This window comes from Bufo gargarizans, chromosome 4 (genome assembly GCF_014858855.1).
Source record: "Bufo gargarizans isolate SCDJY-AF-19 chromosome 4, ASM1485885v1, whole genome shotgun sequence".
NCBI classification, from domain to species: Eukaryota; Metazoa; Chordata; class Amphibia; order Anura; family Bufonidae; genus Bufo; species Bufo gargarizans.
In genome coordinates, this window is record NC_058083.1 from 466,483,835 (window position 1) to 466,489,901 (window position 6,067).

The window sequence follows — 6,067 nt, forward strand, 5'->3', positions numbered from 1 at the left end:
ACGGAGCCTCTAGGTGATGAAAAGACGCCCGCATAGCACCTAGAGGCTCATTAGCATATCCATATAAGTTTGTTTTTTAGCGAAACGGCTGCACAAAAAGCTATTATATTAGGATTGTTTGGTAGAGCAGACACTAGCGGATCGCTAGTGTCTGAAAGCTAATTATGTGAAAACGAAGTGGTAGAAACCCTTTAAGGCCGGATCCAGCCCCGAGTGTTCTGGCAAAACTGATCCGGCATTGCGGTCTGTGCATGCTCAGACCGAAAAAAAATGTGAAAAAAATAAATGCCGGATCCGTTTTTCCAGATGACACCGGAGAGACGGATCCAGCACTTCAATGCACTTGTCATAAGGATCAGGATCCTGATCCGTCTGACAAATGCCATCAGTTTGCTTATGTTTTGACGGATCCGGCAGGCAGTCCCGGCGACAGAACTGCCTGCCGGAATCCTCTGCCGCAAGTGTGAAAGTACCCTTAATTTGCACTAGATAATCGTAAAAACAAACAGTCTGATTGCTACTCCACCCCAGGACTGGTGTACTTCTCTGTCTGTTTTGAGTGGCGAGTTGTGCCACAATTTGCCTACTTTAATAGAGACGTGCGTCAAAACTCATCTCACTTGCACCATATTTTCATGTACATGCTATGTAGACCAGTTTAGTGAATTTGAATCGGTCTTACAGGAAAACGACCACTAGAGGTCAGACTTAAACAAGAAAAAAAAACTATTATGAAAGGATACTAAACAAGGTGCAAATAGAATACAGACTTTGCCAATACGCCTTTTTTTTTTTTTTATAGGCTACTTTCACATTAAGTTTTTTTGCAGATCCGTCATGGATCTTCAAAAACGCTTCCGTTACCATAATACAACCGCATGCATCAGTCATAAACGGATCCGGTTGTATTATGTCTTCTATAGCCATGACGGATCTGTCTTGAACACCATTGAAAGTCAATGGAGGACGGATCTGTTTTCTATTGTGTCAGAGAAAACGGATCCCACCCCCATTGACTTACATTGTGTGCCAGGACAGATCCGTTTGGCTCAGTTTCGTCAAGTGGACAGCAGAACGCTGCAGGCAGTGTTTTGGTGTCCGCCTCCAGAGCGGAATGGTGACTGAACGGAGGCAAACTGATGCATTCTGAGCGGATCCTTTTCCATTCAGAATGCATTAGGGCAACTGATCCGTTTTAGACCGTGTGCGAGAGCCCTTAACGGATCTCACAAACGGAAAGCCAGTGTGAAAGTAGCCTTAGTTCAAAAAAAGGCAAGCTTAGTAAATGTGCCCCAACGGAGTCTGCAGAACATGGCTGACACATGGACGGATCCTTCATGGACATCTTCACGGATGAAACTCTAATAGATTTTTCCACAGACGTGATACACACAGGGAAATGTGAACGAGGCCTTCTAGTCTGTAAGGCTCTAGTCACACTTAGTTTTTGGTTTGCAGGCAGTGCATTACCCAGGACCATCTCCTGCCACACACGCCATAAGTAACACTCTTCAATGCCTTACGCTTCTGCATTGAAGAGGGCAGCTGAAAATCAGGGACGCCTATCAGCATCCGTCAGGTCCCCACAGCTTCTTTCCTGTCTCATATACTGAACGCAGAGTGAAAGTGCTATGTGAACACTGCCCAACGCCTGCAGTGACCAAAAGCCATTCTACACTGCAAAAGAAATTAACTTCAGGCAATAACATCTCAAAACCTGCAAGATAAAAAAAAAAAAAAAAGCATGCAACATACTGTGCAAGACCGCCAGCCCTGCAGAACTACATCTCCCAGCATGCAGCTTATTACCATCTAGGCTAACAGGATGCTGGGAGTTGTAGTTAAGCCCCGTGCTTTATGCCCCCGCTGCAGACCCGGGGGTTGAGGAGCAAGAGAGGACGGACTGAACACTCACAGGAAACCGGCGCGGATGTGTCTGCCCCCGGCCCCAGCAGCAGGCCCCTCTGTCCAAGCGGTAGCCTGGAGCCGGCTGGCCTTTGCGCATGCGTCATACCCATTGGTGGTTGAGAGATCACGTGATGGGACACAGTCAGCGCGCCTCTCTGAGGAAAGTGTGAGGGGAGTAGAGTTACAGGTGACGTGAGGCGCCGCTCCGCCGTGTGCACACTGGTATATGGCGGTGTAACGCGGCTGTGTGCGGTCCTCCTGCCCGCTGCATATCACCTCATACATTCATAACCGAAGTGGGGGAGGGGGCCTGTGCTTTACAGGTAGTGGCGGTTGATAGGCTGTGGGGTCTGGTGTAGTTGGGGGCGGGTATTCTGTATATGGGGGTGGGTCTGGTGTAGTTGGGGTGGGTATTCTGTATATGGGGGGTCTTGTGTAGTTGGGGGCGGGTATTCTGTAGTTGGGGGCGGGTATTCTGTATATGGGGGTCTGGTGTAGTTGGAGCGGGTATTCTGTATATGGGGGGGGGGTCTGGTGTTGTTGGGGTGGGTATTCTGTATATGGGGGGGGGTCTGGTGTAGTTGGGGTGGGTATTCTGTATATGGGGGTCTGGTGTAGTTGGAGCGGGTATTCTGTATATGGGGGGGGGTCTGGTGTAGTTGGGGTGGGTATTCTGTATATGGGTGGTCTGGTGTAGTTGGGGGTGGGTATTCTGTATATGGGGGGTCTGGTGTAGTTGGGTGGTGTGTTCAGTATATAGGAAGTCTGGTCCAGTGTTGGTTAATAGGCTGTATATGGAGGTTCTGGTGAAGTTGGGGGAGGGGGGGGGGGGAGTCTAGGTATATATTGAGTTTGAAATCTCAATATAGTTGGGGGTCCAGGTAATCTGCCACCAGTTTTATGCTCCTGAGAGCAGTGTATCTCATCTGTGGGGGTCCAACTCTCATCACCCTGCCAATCAGCTGTTTGAAGAGGCTGCAGCGCTCGCATCTGCCTAGGCCACTGACATTGGGTTCATCAATCACGGCCTATTTGTAGTCCCTTTCAACCCCGGCCCAGTTTTCACCTTCCTGCCCAGGAAAGTTTTGCAAATCTGACATGTGTCACTTTATGTGGTAATAACTTTAAAAAGCTTTTACTTATACAGGCTATTCTGAGATTCATTTTTATTTAAAAAAAAAACAACCAAATTTGGCAAAAAAAATTCTAATTTTCAAATGTCAATTTCTCTACTTTTATAATAGATAGTAATACCTTCAAAAATAGTAATTCATTTACAATCCCCATATGTCTACTACATGTTTGAATCATTTTGAAAATTACATTTAATTTTTGGGGGACATTAGAAGTTTAGAAAACAATTATGGATATGAGGGAGCTTTAAAATATAACTTTTACTAGTATACTTTTTAAGAGAATAAAGCGCCACTTACAAACAATGAAGATATGGCTTAAAAAGTATGGAACAGTCTTATCAGTCCAACGCAACCCTGATAGGGACCAACCGAGCGTGGTGGAAGGAATACACCTGTGCCGGTTGCTGGATGTGGTCGTTGGTAAGTTGGAGCTGTAGACAGTGCAGGGAACCAATGTCCCTAGTAATCCTTGATTGGGGATGGGGGCATTGCTACTGTGCACCTGCCTGTCTACACAGAGTTCCTACCCCGCAAGGGGCGTCCCTGTCCGGATACCTTACCCTAAAATGGGGAGGTATCCCTAATATGCCCTATAGGATAGTTCCCGACATGTCACATTTCAAGCGGTCTATCATCAGGGGAAAAATCCAAAGTATGCAAAGGGAATCCTGCAGGAAGAGTATAATCAACATGAGGAACCAGACAACAACAAAAAGGTTCACATAAGCTGAGAACTATGAAGAGACAAAACAGGGACGTACCTGAGATCAGTGGATCTTAAGGGTACAAAAGAGCAGGACAACAATGGTCCTATTAAATGGAAGGCCCCACAGGTTGTTGGGGGCAGCCGAACTGATGTCTTCAGCTGCACGCCGAATGCTAGTATGGACGTTGTATTTACTAGCAAAAAGCGCGCCCTGTAACTCTCGTCCGCCTACTGAGGTCAGGTGATCCGGTCACGTGACCAGGAAACCACGCCCCACCAGCCGGCGCGACTAACGTGTGGAACGCAGTGCACCAGTCAGTGGAGTGCAGCGGCCGAGAGGTAGGGAAGAGTAAAGCGCTCGTTGCTAAGCAGCTGGGTGATGCCGGTGAATGCTCTGACGTCAGATGCCTGCTGCAACAGAGCGGGCGTAATAGCCAGCGCTCGTCTAAACATATAGGAAACATTTTATGCAAGTGGTCAGGGTAGAAGGCTTAGATGCTCATACCACAGAGCGAATATATTCATGGACTTGAACAAAAGAATGGCAGACATTATTATGGTGGGGGAGGGGGAAGAGAGGAGGAGGCGGGGCTATGGGCAAGATTCCCTCAATTGGTACATGGGCCATTTAGGGTTGAAAAAATGTGTCTACAGCAGCAGCGGCACAGTGGGGAGGAAGGGAGAGACTCCTTTTCCACTGTGCTGCTGAGGAGAACATGGCGCACTCTGAGAGCAGTGTGTGCCATGTTCTCTGATACTAGGCTGCACAGTAGCACAGCCTAGTATCAGTAAATGGCAAATCCTGGTATCGAATCGATAATTCGATACCCGATGCAACCCTACCTGCAGGATAACAATGAACAAGCCCAGAAGCAATGTCGGACACGGAGGAAGCGAGCTAGCATCAGGAACAGACTGCATGAGCATTCATACTGCCCTCCTCTCCTCAATATTCTCCTGGCTAACACGCAGTCCTTAGAGAACAAACTGGACGACCTCCGCGCTTGGATTAAGTTCCAGAGAAATATCCGGGACTTTAACCTCTTTTGCTTCAGGGAAACTTGGTCCAACAAATCCAGACTATGCAATCCAGCCGTCGAGTTTTCACATGGACAGAACTATGGAGTCGGGGAAATCTAGAGGAGGAAGAGTAATGAGACGAGTGTTGTCCCTCTTACAATGTACAACCTGCTCACTTAACTTGGAGCTGTTGATGATCAAATGTCGCCCCTTTTACCTTCCATGTGAGTTCACTTCTGTTATAGTTAGTGCTGCCTATAAAACACTGCAGGCTAATGCGGATTCTGCCCTAGGTGAGTTATATGAGGCTCTCTCACAATGTCAGAAGCAACACAGTAACGCTGTACACATTGTAGATTTGAATAGGTATGAGGCATAGCTTCACTCACCGCTTGGCAAATCCGATCGCTCTGCTGTTTTTCCTATGCCAAAGTATAAACAAAAACTCAAACAGGGAGCTCTGGTACAGAAAGAGGTCATGCGGCGGACAGATAAATCAAAGGCTGCCCTGGATGATGTTGACTGGGATATGTTTAGGTTAAACTTGAGATCAGGGTGGATAAAAATCAATGATTAAAAAAAAAAAAAAAGATTTTCTCTATTTAAATCAGATTTTTTTTTATATAAAATGCTTTTTGAGGAAAATATATAGATTTAGGAAAACTAGAGGAATGGTCAAAAATCTGGCAACTAAAATGTAATGTTGATAAGTGCAAGATAATGCACCTGGGGTGTAAAAACCCAAGAGCAGAATATAAAATCAGTGATACAGTCCTAACCTCAGTATCTGAGGAAAGGGATTTAGGGGTCATTATTTCAGAAGACCAAAAGGTAGGCAGACAATGTCATAGAGCAGCAGCAAATGCTAGCAGAATGCTTGGGTTTATAGGGAGCGGCATCACCAGTAGAAAGAGGGAGGTGCTCATGCCGCTCTACAGAGCACTAGCGAGACCTCATTTGGAGTATTGTGCTCAGTACTGGAGTCCATATCTCCAGAAGGATATTGATACTTTGGAGAGAGTTGAGAGAAGAGCTACTAAACCAGTACATGGATTGCAGGACAAAACTTACCAGGAAATATTAAAGGACCTTAACATTTATAGCTTGGAAGAAAGACGAGACAGAGGGGATATGAGAGAAACTTTTAAATACATAAAGGGAATCAACAAGGTAAAAGAGGAGAGAATATTTAAAAGAAGAAAAACTGCTACAAGAGGACATAGGGGCAAAGGTTTAAAAGTAATATCGGGATATATTACTTTACTGAGAGAGTAGTGGATGCATAGAATAGCCTTCC

General features: G+C 46.1%; 1 protein-coding gene across 1 annotated transcript in view; it reads right to left on the reverse strand.

The window, feature by feature from the left end:
- TASP1 (taspase 1) overlaps window positions 1-2,008 on the reverse strand; it is a 170,409-nt gene extending 168,401 nt beyond the window's left edge. The window contains exon 1 of the mRNA XM_044289495.1: window positions 1,916-2,008. The gene's annotated coding sequence lies outside the window, so the exon portion shown is untranslated. The remainder of the gene's footprint in view (window positions 1-1,915) is intronic.
- Between the last annotated feature and the right edge of the window lie 4,059 nt (window positions 2,009-6,067).